Source organism: Macrobrachium rosenbergii, chromosome 6 (genome assembly GCF_040412425.1).
Source record: "Macrobrachium rosenbergii isolate ZJJX-2024 chromosome 6, ASM4041242v1, whole genome shotgun sequence".
NCBI lineage: Eukaryota > Metazoa > Arthropoda > Malacostraca > Decapoda > Palaemonidae > Macrobrachium > Macrobrachium rosenbergii.
Window position 1 is genome coordinate 8,911,564 of NC_089746.1, and position 14,419 is coordinate 8,925,982.

Here is a 14,419-nt window from a genome sequence, read left to right on the forward strand (position 1 = left end):
TGACTCGGGTTACCAGCTTTAATACTGCTTCTGTTACTCCCCGGAAACATCATAACTAGCACGGGTAATACATTAATGAAAGCAAGATGCGACGAACATGCTGGAAAACGGACCCCCGACTATCAAATAAGTTACCCTCAAAATAATGAATGATAGTTGAAAGAGGACCAAAGATAAAACGTGATGCTGACGAGTTATATATAAAATGTTAGACCCCTTGTTACATATATTTAAGTTCAGCAAAAGAAATAAAGGTATAATATTACTTATATGCAAATTCATCCAGTACCACAGTGGACCAGTAGCATATAAACATAAGAAGCGCTCGCAAGTGTCTGATATGAATAGAATGAAAGACACAACAGAATTTAGAACAAGATGGAACGAAAGTCCTCCCAACCCCCAAGCCACCCACAACCCCACCCCACCCCACCCCAACAAAGAGTAATAAAAAAAAATTAAAACCACTAACCAGTAGTCAAGCACATCCATTCCCATGAGACATGTCTTTCCCACAAACTGTCGCAGGACTTCGTTTGAAGGACCCATCACCCAACCGGCCTTTCCATCTCGCAGGACGCGTTCGATTCCAAGCTCGAGCTGGAAAAGAGATGCTGTTGAAGGACTTCATTCTTCTCAACCAAGTTTATTGTGAGCAATGGGTGAAGGTTAGGCCATGACACAGCAGCAAAAATGCGAAAGTTATTGATGTTCACGGATTACATGATTCATTTGCTTATTCAAATTTTAACGTCTTCGTGACTGTCGTGTCCTAAAGGCAAGGTGAGATGTACTTTGAAGCGCAGGGCTTCTGAAATAAACAGGCCACGACAATCGAGTTGTGTTGCGTGTGTAGCCAGCAGTTAGTAACCACAAAATACTAGGCTTTGGCTGATGCAGCACTTATTTCACGTCACAAATGTTATGGACTCCAATGGTGATCAGCGAAGAATACACTGACTGATTATTACTTTAAAGAGGCATCGCAAAATTGGTCATCAGCAACAGAGATGTACTGTTTGGGAAATAATTAACTGACCTTAAAGTGAAAACAAACCTTGACAAGATTCCCTTGATAACCACAGAAAATAACATTGATTAATTAATATAATCTGGCTCACAAGACTATGGTCACCGACGCATAAAACATAATTTAATAGATTTGTAAATACCCCGATGCAGGCGCGCCCACACAAAATGACAAATATTCCATATACAAAGTGCAAAAGATTACGAAAAAAATTTACATCTCCATCAACCATCACTCTTCTCGTGGTGTGCAAGTACTCCTCACTAACAGCACAGATACCCCTCAGGATTTCAAATGTTTTGCTCCAGATTAGAAAAATGCAAAAAATAAAAAAAGAAACTCGCCTTGTAACCGGTTCCACCGCAGGCGTGCAACATAGTGTCCGATACCTTGCAGACGTTTTTGGCAGCAACATACTTGTTCTGCCATAGCCAGTGCAGTAACAGGCTCCTGTTATAGACCGTATTAACACTAATTAAACTTTAGGTTTATGCATGTATCCGAAATAAAATTAAAAAATAAATAAAAAATCAACTGAAACTTGGAACTAAGACTCACAAAGGATGCGGGGACATCAGTACCGCTTAAGGAACTCTTCTTTACCTTGGTGCCCAAGTAAGATCAGCGTGACCTGACCAGTCGTTGTTGTTGGTTGCATTGTCCATGGCGGAAGCTGTGAGGAACACGAAACCCCTCGAGGAATTCGTCATACTTAGGCTGTCCCCGAAGTAATCCTATTAATCAGAGCACAGTAAGATTTGATATTGTCCATGTTTTACTCCTGTTACTATTATTACTACTACTGCTAATAATAATAATAATTAAATTAATGCATTTACACTGATTAACATACAACCATTAATGATCTGATGATGGTTCCTAATATTTTTCTGTTACCTGGTGCGATTATTACTGTTAATATTTCTGCTTTTGTTATAACTATACTACTATTACTGTTGTTATTATTAATCATAATAATGACTAAACAGAATCAGCTGTCTTATCTGAATTACTATGAGGGATCCATTTTTTATCTGATAAGATAATAAGTATGCTTATATAACGTCTTGAAATATGCAAAAACTTTTACATACCCTAAGTGTGTTGTGTCTTCCGTAATTAGTCTCACAAACCCTTTAGTGTTTGAGAACATGCTGTACCCTATTATCTGGGTGATGATGAAACTTCAGATAATTCAGTGTTTTTTTTTATATAAATACTGATGGTGAAGTCAGATTTCCTCTTTAAACATACTAATAATAATAATAATAATAATAATAATAATAACTCCCTCAAAACCAAACTTAACTTGAAGTGGGTCTCACAATACACAAAATTGGAGCTTGAAAGAAGCAGGTCTGTTGGTTTCGATTGAGGTGGCCTTATGCCAGCATGATCCCTTGCTCACAATGAACCGCAACTATGGTGAGGTTTGAAAGGAATAAGAGGTCTGGTGTGGACCTCTGGATTCGGTCTAACAGAGGTGGCTGGCAACAATGGAGGTTTCGATCACATCAGTTTCAGACTCGGCAGATATGGTCAAAACCTGTATTTCATCTGTAAGATTTATCACAGGGAATTCCAGACGTCGCCGCCCCTGTTAAATCTTCTGTAATTTTCTTAGCATCTCATCTCCTAGCTTTAACAGATCCAAAATGAGCATGATAAAATCAAAGACCATTCGCATTTAAGAGGATCTCGCAGGTACTGTGGTTCTTTTATGAAAACGGGCAATTACTCATTCCAAGATGATAATCAGCCACTCAAGTTTGAAATCAGACTTTTGAAGAATCTAATAATGACATCTACTCTCTCTCACTCTCACACAAACCCACATTATTGCTGGCTCTCTTACCTGGATTGTAGGATAATCACACACCCTCATTCCAACATCGGCGTGGGCTTTCCTCGTGACGTGTTTCTTTGCGATGTCTATGGCCGCGAGGCTATGCCATTCCAGACACTAGAAGAACACAGCAGAAAGTATGGATCGACGCATTCGTCGTTACTCTGAGGAGCATTGAAAAGTGTTAATGATTTACAGAATTGAAAATCTAATAATAAAATTAATTGTTTTATATATATATATATATATATATATATATATATATATATATATATATATATATATATATATATATAAGGCAATGCATCAGATCTAGATAGTGAAGCACAGACATAACCGAAGGAACTAAGAGGAAGGGGTGAAGATCTCGAAGCTAAAAAGAATCGCAATCGATCAAGAAGGAAACTATAAGACCCCTAATTACATATTAATCTTCGAGGAAAATATTCATCAGTAGGCAATATAATGTGAACAGAACAATAACAAAGCCAAAAATGTTAAATATAGATTCATTACCACTGCATCAATTTGTGAAAGAATAACTTGACTCACCAACCGCCCATCTCCGGGAGGGCCGACCATCCTGTCTAGATTGAACTTCCCCTCAACGACCAGGGGACCTGACATGTTACCATGCATGCCCAGAGCTTTCCAGTCGTCTGTGTTAGCGCGGATTTCGTCCTTAAAAAAGAAACAATTACCAATTATTTTTTATTTTGGGGCTTTTTGTCCTTGAAGGTTTGGCTGCAAAGGCCTTGTCCTCTTGTTTTCCTGGTTTCCAACAAGTAATTTTATTATGAAACTTAGTTCCGTGCTCAGCCCCAAAGATATTTGAGGCTCTCATGTACCGACTAAGTCTATCATTTCTTTCTGGTAGCCCATTATAGCTACTTGGCTAAGCTGAAGCACACTGTGGCCCTTGTTCATCGTGTCTGCATCCAGAACTACTTAGCTCCCGGTTTATACAAAATCCAAACCGAAATGCGTATCTTTAGTTTACCCGAACTTACAGAATGCTGAAAGGAATTCTGTCAATTATATTAATTTGCAAAGAAGATCTTGGTAAATTCTTTGGACTTGCAGTCTTTTTACTGTTGGATGAAAAATGTTATTATAAAAGAGTTATCCGATTAGTAACGACAATGTTTACAAAACCCAGCTCTGTAAAGTTAGGAAACTAAGAGGGGAAAATGCCTACCTTGTGGTTGGTAGTTGAAAACTAAAGAAGGGAAAAAGATAAAGTTCAGAGGGGAAACATAAATAAAGAAAAACTAGAATGAAAATAATATAGAAAATAAGATAAGAACAGCGAGTGGATAGCGTGAAGAAATATTAACGCACTTATGAAGTACTGACAGAGAACACTAATGCTTGTTACGTTTATGTCACATCAGGAGACGGCAGCTAGATTGGAATTGACGTTCGTAACCATTGGTACGCAATGGGTGTGGGATGCAAATACCCGCAGAATAATCTTGTGAGATTGCGGAGTCACTGCTGAGAGTGATGTCTAAGATCAACACGTTAGAGGAGAAGCTCTCTAAGAAATTCAGTAATATCAATGAAAACATGGAAGTCAAGCTCAAAGAAATGGAAAATATAGTCTCAAAATCAGAAATAACAAACTATGCAGACAAGTGAAGCTGTACAGAAAAAATACAATAGAGTAAAAAAATTAAATCATGGAAAGAAGGGAAGACATAAACATATGAGATAAAAGGAGCAAAAGGCCCTAAGGATGTCTGAGATAATGGAAAAGAACGGTTAATTACAGAATATATGAAAGGCAAAAAACCGTGACTTAAAGATCTGGTAAAGATGAAAATGACATCAGCAAGGTTACCACATTTTATCGCAAAAGGCTTTCCGCTGATAAGAACGAATGACATGAATACGTAATAGCGAGCTATATGTAGCAAGTAAGTGTTTCAATAACTGTGACATATATTATGTAATACAATGCCTTAGATGACGGAAATATGGAACTCATGAATAAATTACTTGTTCAGCATAATGCAAGACTGCCCTAACAAAAACACATGAAAGCAGAAGTACGGGCAAAGATACGAGGCCTAGCTGCAACAAAGACATTAGAAATAGAACCTTCAAACGCACTGCACTCATACCATTCAGTCAGTTGCACCCAGGATTAAAAAGAGCCAGGAAAGCGTCTGGAAATTTAATAAAAACTAAAGAAATATGATTGAGAAACAAGATATTTTAGAAAACTAAACGAAGTTTGTCGAAAGATAGGGCTTAAAACACATTTTTTGTTAATATTTTTGGACAGTATAATGTATAAATAAACACATTCCAGAGTATCTCAAATTCATTATTTTATAAGTGGACAGAATATTTTTTTTAACTTATTTCAAGCCCTTGACAATCACCCAGTCTGTTTTGAATGTCAAACTACAGTACATAACAGATGGTCGCGAGAGGCATTGACAATATTATGCTAGTCACCCATTCAAAATATATTTTCTTTAATAAAAGTGCGGCGTATAATAGAAAACGGAGACGTCTGTTCTATGTATAGCTATTAGATCGAATTTCATCAAACATAGGGCACGATTCCGTATCAAAAACTATTCAAACATTGTTATAGATAATTACTAGATATGTATACACTGAATGATAATAATTTTATCATTTTACTTTTATACTTTAATATGCTTACTAGAAAAAATCATCGACCGAGGAATGTCGTTACTTACTTTGGACCAAGGTCTATAGACCTTGCATTGGACATTTCCAAAGTTTTTGTTTACGTTTCGATGATGAGACGAATGGAGTTTCCAATCATATCTTTTTTTATTCCTAGTGCATCGTGGGTAAGGACGCCTATCGTATTTCGAACGTTTTTGCTATTTTTACTGGAAATGTGAGTACTCTATTGGTTGGTTTGTTTAAACAGTTGATAGGAATATTGCAATAAGGTATAGGCGTTGCATGAAAAAACCAGCTTTAGTTCTTAGGCTAGTCATGGCTCGTCTGGTGCTGATCTGTAATTCTTGTTCCTTGGAATAGTTCGGCGAATTTATATCCTCCAGTTAAGGTGGACCGTAGAAAACGGGGTTTTCTGAAGGGACAAATACAAAAGTGCAACACGTTTGCATTCCAACATCTCCATGAGAGCCTTCTGCAAGTTGCGATTCTGATTACGGTAAGGTTTATTGAACCTCTGGTTAATTTTTACTTTAGACCACAATCATATGATGCTGTTGAAAATATTTTAGTGTGTTCTGAACTTTCCTGACATCATTTTGGTAGCAAATCAGTAGGCTAGGCCTAGTTTTAGAGATAGTGGACCCCTCATACATCCTACAATTATGAGGGATCATAGCTGGAAAACAGGACTTTTTGGGTGGGGCAAAGTACAAAAGAGGGAAATAGATTAAAAGGATGTATTCTAACATCCTCATGATACTGTTGCAAATTCTGATAGTGATTAAGGTAAGGTTTATTCAGTTTTTAATGTGACATCACGCACTATGTAGGTAGGACCTGTTCACGTAGGCAGTGTTACCCGCAGGGTGGGGAAGGTCCATTAAGGAACAGCCCCCTGGCCAAGAAAGAACCCATTGTCCAAGGTTAGGTCTCACCCTATTATATAATTTACAGTGCCGTGGGTTTACATAGGTGGGGAGGTCCATGGGTTGGGGGAAGCTCGCAGCCAGATAAAGATCCAGTCCCTAAGGTTAGGTTGGGTTAAATGAAACTTAGTATTCCACTCATTTCATGTTTCTACCCAACCAAAAACCCTACATTTCTAGTGTTCCCCCATAATTGTGAGACATAATGGGGTGTCTAATAGCTCTAAAACTACTCCTTTGCTAAAGAAATGAATCTTATGAGCTTTCAAAGCACACATAACTTGTTCACCTAGGTAATGCTACCTGCAGGGCGGGGGAAGGTCCATGGAAGAACAGCCCCTGGCCAAGAAAGGACCCAGTGTCCAAGGTTAGGTCACACCCTATTGTATAATTTAAAGTGCTGTGCGTAAACTTAGGTGGGGAGGTCCTTGGGTTGGGACAAGCTCCCAGCCAGAAATAAGGGGGTGTCTAATATCTTGAAAACTACTCCTTTGCTATCGAAATGAATGTTATAAGGTTTCAAAGTGCACATTGAAACATGGGAGAATCATATTTCTGACTCCAGAGTGAATGGTATGCAGACAGAATGGATAGTATGCAGGCCCCTTCCTGGTTAAAGTCCCAAGGCCAGTTAAGGGCACGAGGTCTGAGGCAAAGTTAGGTCTGATTAGGTCGTATTCCCTCTGAAATGCTTAATTCAGTTAAGGGGCAGCCTAGAGGAGTCGTATTCCCTCTGAAATGCTTAATTCAGTTAAGGGGCAGCCTAGAGGAGACCATGTAACCCACATTATATATATATATATATATATATATATATATATATATATATATATATATATATATATATATATATATATATATATATATATATGTGTGTGTGTGTGTGTATATATATATAATTTATGTATATATATATATATATATATATATATATATATATATATATATATATATATATATATATATATATATATATATATATATATGATGATTATAAACACTTTTGTACGTGATTCATTTATCACACATTACTACAGGTGAAAAATAGCTATCTATCTATCTATTATATCCATCTATCTATCTGTCTATCTATCTATATATATATATCTATATATATATATATATATATATATATATATATATATATATATATATATATATATATTATATATATATATACCTATATATACATGTATCAACATATATCTACCTATCTATATATATCTATATATAAATTATATACATATATATATTTATATATGTATATATGTCACGAAGCATACTAAGTACCTGGTTATTACACATCTAATCACAGAATTCAAAAATTTACCTCACTTCAGCCAGATACCTAAACTCTCATAACAATAAAAATTACGACTGAGTACTCTAAAGGTAATAGTGGTCCCTTAAAAAGCTCATTAATCATGTGGAAAATCAAACTAAGTTTATCAAAACAAGTGTGAGGTATCAACAATTAAACAAGAAATATACTAGAATAAAAGGGCATCACTCCATCAAACAACTTCAACTGTTTCCCTGGTCTTAGTACACTTTGGCAAAACTAAAGGAACAAAACATGTTTATCACTTTGCCTTATGCACACAATTAATCCTGTTCAGTGGTGGTCAATAAATGAAACACTGTTTTTAAAAATTTCAAATACAAAAATTTAGTTTTATATTCAAAATGTATAATTAGAATTCACAATCTGAAAAATTTACTATTACTTGAAAACAACACAAAAATTTAATTAATTTTTGAGTTAAATTAATAAACAAAACTAAATTGCAAAACTTTAATTTATCAAGAAATTAAATAAATCAAGCAAAATTTTAACTATTAAGGATTACTTAAGATTTGAAAAGAAAATCTTAGTAAATGAAAATTAAATCAAGTATGCAATGTTAAATTATCAAGAAATATTTAAAATGCTAAGTAAATAAATGTTAAATCACCAAAATATAAAATGTGAAAAACCAAGAGATTGCAAACACAATAACACACAAAAATACACAAAAGATTTATCAATAATAATTTCACTAAGGCAAAAATTCTCTCAACAGACCTTACTATACCATGGTAATAATAAGTAAAATTCACTTTACCTTACACAAGCTTGTGAAAACTTTTGCAAAACTGCAGCTGCTTTGTATTCACAAAACATAATTTTGTGTATGGCTCCATTACAACTTTTCTTACTTTCAGATCTCAAAACTTAAGATTGATACCAGTGACCATGTTAATAACTTCTCTCTTTTGAAGAAAGAGAGAGAGAGAGAAACCAACACTAATGGTCTCTGAAACCAGAATGAGCAAACTTTAGGATTCCAGTGGGAAATGAAACAATCAGACGACATCAGAATTGTATGTGATCAGAGCAGCGCAATCCTACAAAACATGATGTAATTGATCGAGATACATGCGTTTACTCTCAAAAAGGCATATGTGACTGGAACAAAAAATCTTACGGGACAAAGGTCTTAACGAAATCTCAAGATCAAAACAGACAGCACCTGTCAGCCACAAACCGCATGCTTTCAAAACAAGATGAAGAACCAAAGTTGGTTTTCAGAACAGTACATGAAACATTGTGAAATCATTCGTCTTCCTCTAGTATGGGACAAAGCTTTTACAGAAATCTTAACACGACTCGATTGCTATTCCCGACCTGTCAACACGTGAATCAAAATAAAGCACTCATTTACTCGTTATTCCTCATGACAACAACCAAACCAAAACACAACATACGAAATTACGAGTACAGAACACTTGTTGCTAGGGGACAAAATGTGCAATCACACTGTACTACGTTACTGTTAAAACGTATTACCAATTTTAAATTAAGCTGCTAAGTTACTCAAATCACTAATTCTTTTGAGATCTGACATTACACTAGATATGATACTTCAACAATTATTATCACTAAACATAACACATGATAAGAAGAGTAAATATATCAAAACTATGGGATGATATATATATATTACAAAGCAACATCATGAAAATATATATTATATAAATATATATTATATATATATATATTGTATATACATGTAAGAGTAACACAGGAAAACAGCCGTCAGAAGAACCATACCAAGTGCTTTTGCATGTTGTATATTCACTCGGCATTGTGCTCAGTGCACGAATAAAGATGCGATCATGCTTGGTACGGATCTTCTAACCGTTATTGTTGCGTGCTTTTCGCTTATACTAAATCACCTGTGATTTTTTTAGATTATGTATACATTTACATAATTATATATATATATATATATATATATATATATATATATATATATATATATATATATATATATATATATATATATATATATATATATATATAAATGGAGTGTGTTTGTGTTTCAATAATTTTTATACAAAGTAATATAAGTAAAATGAAAAAATATATTGAATATCATGCCTAAAAAGTATGCAGGCTTTTCGTTTTCTGTTATAATGGGTAGTCATTTCAAAGAAAACTTTTGTTAAGGGAGATTATTTTGTTTGTGTTTATTTCTTGAAAAATAATCATTTTTGGTCGATTTCCTGACCTTTACAGTTTTTTTTCAAGTTTTAAGACAAGATTAAGGAGAATTTGGTAGAACTAAGTAGTAGCTCCGCAGCAACGATTACCTTCTGACTTAATTTTTTCTACAGTTTTTTGGTTGCTAATTATGGATTTACCCTCAATTTCTGTCGCACGACTGTAATTAACCACAGAGCTTCATCCAGCAAGCTAGGGGACCCAATGGGAAAGCGTGGTTATGGGTGGGGTATACCTCGAGGACAGGGTGATTTGGTTCCCCCGCCTGTTATTATCCTACAATTTAGGGGGCCCCGAGGGAAAGTGGGGTTATGGGTGGGGTAGACCATGGGGTGTGAGAAGATGATAAAATTTTACTGTATACGTCATTACAGAGACAAAAAACCCTTACACAAACACAGGAGGAACAAGACAACCGATGGAGCCGTTACAAAGACAAACCCTTTCATACTACTGCTGTTCTGAATGTTGCCGCGCACGCGCACTCTTATAGGGGAGCTTTTGGTTCACAGCTCGACTCTTTACTAAGGACATGGGGGTCTGGGGCCTAAAAATACTTATCCAACCAATCACGTTATGCCGTTAACTGTGTTGAGGAAAAACCTCCTAATTCTCTGTACTGCAGCCCGAACGGATTGTTACAATCGGGGGGAAACATTGGGGGGTTTCACACTCAAAGTTGCTAACATTCCTTTCTGTTTTGCGTTTTTTATAACCCGCTTTCCTTTCTGCTTACCTTCATTTTGAGTTCCTAACCCACAATTATTAATGCTCGTGTACGGTAACGTATTCCCTACAGGTGACATTTACCTTATAAACGTTACAACATGGCATTACAGTTGAAAATAGGAACTGAAAATTGGAGCTGCACCCTATGCGAAGTTTGAGGGAAAGGGCGATTTCTCTCGGTGTTGGAGAGGCTGTGCGGGGTTTCCATACGCGATCTTCACAAGTTACACCTTTCCCTTTCCAACCCCTGGGACAGTTTGTTTACACTGGAACGGTTTATAACCCATTCGTCAGCTGCAACAATCTGTTAATCTGCTTGAACTGTGTCCGTTTAATTAGTTTAGGTTGCCTTTAAAGGTGGGGTCCAGGGGGGCTTGGCCAGGTGACGTGGCCTACTAGGTTAGGTTGGTTTAGTTATTGTAACAACCAAAAGTTTACGTTTCTTGCAAAGTGGGAGTCCAGGGGGGAAAAGCTCCAGCAGCCAGGTAACACGGCCAACTAGGTTAGGTTAGGTGGGTTAGGTTACCGTAACAACCTACTAGGTTAGGTTAGATTAGGTTGGTTTATTTATTGTAGTGACTAACAGTTTATGTTCCCTACAAAGGGAGGGGGTTTCAGAAGGGCCGAAGCCGCCCCACCCAGGTAACACAACCAACTAGGTTAGGTTACGTGGGTTAGGTTACCATAACAACCCTTATTTTACGGTTTCTATAAACACCCAAATTTAATTAATGCCATCTGCTGTTTTAGGTTGTTCAGGTTACTGTTATAACCCCCGCAAAACTTTTTCTTTAAGCTGCTGTAATGTTTAGCATCCCATACAACTTTCTGACTGTTCACGCATTAAAGCTACTCTGTGCGTTACCGCCAGGAAACTTTCCAGGTTCCCTGGGAAGTTCCTCACACAAACCCCTTTCGCCCCTTCCCGTTGATGTCATTTCCCCCCACAACCCCCCTTCTCTCAACCCACTGATAGCCTTATCATCGACCTAGGCCTACGGTTTAAAGAAATGCACTGACTGCATATTTCGTTACAGTACAATGGTTGAATCCTTGCCATCTACATCTCGCTACTCTGAGCCTATAACCCGTCAAACTTTGCCCATTACTTGTGCAAACTGTTACAGCAGCTACCATGATTTCAGTGTTCATTATTACGGGAATTACGAACGGTTAATTAAACTGTGTTAGGATCACGGCCTTTTAAAAATAACAGTGTTTTTGCCCCCAGTGCGGTAGGGAGTGCAGGTTGGACTTGCAGAAAAAAGCATTCAGTTGCAACAGAACATAATGTACTCGACGGAAAAGGTGCAACTATTTCGAGTCGCTGTTCCACAAAACCTGGTTTTCTGGTTCCTGCCTGGACATTGAGATGGTGCTGTTTTTTTTTTTGTTTTATATACTTCTTGGACTGGTTTACCTACAGTGCTGCTAGGTCGGAACTGAGGCTGAGCGACGTTGCTATTAACGATTGGTTCAGTTTTGTCCGAGAAGTAATTGTGAATTGGTGCATAAAGCAAAAAAGAAGGATTGGCGGCCCTGTTACGACTGTGGAAATAGAGCAGGCCAAATTCGGCAAAAGAAAATATAACATAGGGAGGGTAATAGGAGGTCAGTGGGTATTTGGGGGCTAGAACTAAGGGACAGTACCTCTAGATACAGGAGGGGGAAGTATAATTTTGTAGGCTATCTGTCAGTAGCCTACTTTAAAATCCATTTCAAAACCCGAACACCAAATTCCACGCTTGTCCCTAAGGTAGAGTCTTTTCTCCTGTACGGTTTCTAAGTTTATCGAATTTTTTTTTTTACAGGTTGCTTGTTTGGAACCACTGCTTACTTAATGATGCCTTGGAAATTGGTTTTTCCTATACTTTTAGGGCTGCCAGTAAAAGAAGCGACATTTTATTTTTGTTGGCGTTTCATTCTCTGTCCCTCTGCCGTTTCCAGGCAGTGTTTCCTGCCTAGGTTTTGCGCCCCTGCTGTTTCGTCTCTTCCCTCCCTCACTAGTTGCCATCACGTTCTACATTTGCACTGAAACTTCTCGCTGCCCCCACTTACGCCACTCCTCGCCTTACCCGGCTTTTGGGGGACGTGAGGAGTATTCTCCCTGCCTTCCCCCAGCTCCCTCCCTCCCTGACAGCCGCTACCTCCCAGCGACGAATGGCTCCCTGACGTTTTCCTCATCCGAGGGACGCTTCCATAACGTAAACATGTCAGCTTCGTTTGTGCGTGTTCTCCCCCATCCAAAACCCCGATTTCCCACAGTCCCCCTTTACTGTTGAGTAGAGATAAGGGGCAAATAACGATCTGCCGACAACAAACAAACGTACCTCCTTTATCAGCAGCCCTAAAAGTGTAGGAAAAGCCAATCTCCAAGGTCAAAACAGGCACGGGGTTAATACTAAGAAGTACTCATTAAGCGTCTTCTGAAAACTTATACATTAGAGAAGTAAAATTTTTTTATATATGAAAAGTGAGTGAATGAAATTCAATGAAAATTTTGGGTTATTTAACATATTCATTGAAGTCAAAAATGATTTTAAGGAACATTTTTGGGCATTAGTTTTTTAAGTTTAAATACTATAAAAAGAATTTATTTTGGTAAGTAAATCATATGAACTTGTAGGTCGAATTTTTTTTTAGTATTTTTACTTTATTAAGCCACGAAGCTTACTTTTTAATTAAAATGAGTCTTATGCCATCGATCCTCCCTATAAAAAACAGAACTTGGTAAATAATTGTGCCTGCCATACGGGCCCGATGACGACCGATATCAGAACCTCCAGTTAATAAACTGGGATGATAGGGATGTTGGTGATAACCAAACCAAGATAAACGTTAGGACCTTTGCGTCGATAGCCGTAACCTTTATGACGAAATCAAATATAAAAACCCAGGAATAAACATTATTATTATTATTATTGTTGTTGTTGTTGTTGTTGTTGTTGTTGTTGTCGTTGTTGTTGAGAAGATGAACCCTATTCATATAGAACAAGCTCACGGGGGTAATTAAATTGAAATGGAAGCTTCCAAAGAATATGGTGTTCATGAGAAAGAAGTAAGAGACGAAAATGGGAAATACAGAAAGAGGAGATCAGTTATTAGAATAACAGATAAATTAACAAATAAATAAATAAAAATTGTAAGTAAAATATGAAAATACTAGTTGAATTGTATTACCATTTTGAAGAAGAAAGTTTTGGTATAGTTCAAGTTCAATTCATACCACCTTACTCACCTTGTAAACGAGGAAGCAAGAGAGGTTCGAGTAGTCCCCCTCAAAGTTGGGACTGATTGTCTGGATGGTGTACCAGTCGGCGAAGCCAGCGCTGGTTGCCCACGATCCGTATTTCAGAAGCTGGATGTTGTTGTCGTCGAGACACTTCACTTTGGACGAGAGAGGGTACCAGAAGTGGCCACCTGAGGGAAAATATATCAATCAAAGTTTCACACAAAGATCATAAGGTCTAATCTATCAGACTGAAAGTCTTAGAGACGTAGAGTACCCATTCGACAAATTATGAATTTTGAGAATAAAGCCAGGAATCATGTGAATGAGAGTATTTTGAAAAAGTAATAAAATACCCAATTATGTACATTGTAATCTTACAAAAACTTGACAACTTTTGGTTGAATATAATCATCGATTACATAGACGTGAATCAAGCCAG

The 14,419-nt window shown here is 37.0% G+C and overlaps 1 protein-coding gene and 1 pseudogene across 7 annotated transcripts in view; one reads left to right on the top strand and one right to left on the bottom strand.

Moving 5' to 3' along the window:
* Positions 1-14,419, top strand: part of LOC136839164 (uncharacterized) — a 222,989-nt gene that overhangs the window by 102,713 nt on the left and 105,857 nt on the right. The window contains exon 1 of one of the 7 annotated variants that reach the window (XR_010853233.1): positions 5,736-5,760. The exons of the other annotated variants lie outside the window; for them this stretch is intronic. The gene's annotated coding sequence lies outside the window, so the exon portion shown is untranslated. Of the gene's footprint in view, positions 1-5,735; positions 5,761-14,419 lie in introns of those variants that run through there. 7 annotated transcript variants of the gene reach the window in all.
* Positions 1-14,419, bottom strand: part of LOC136839163 (uncharacterized) — a 103,167-nt pseudogene that overhangs the window by 76,382 nt on the left and 12,366 nt on the right.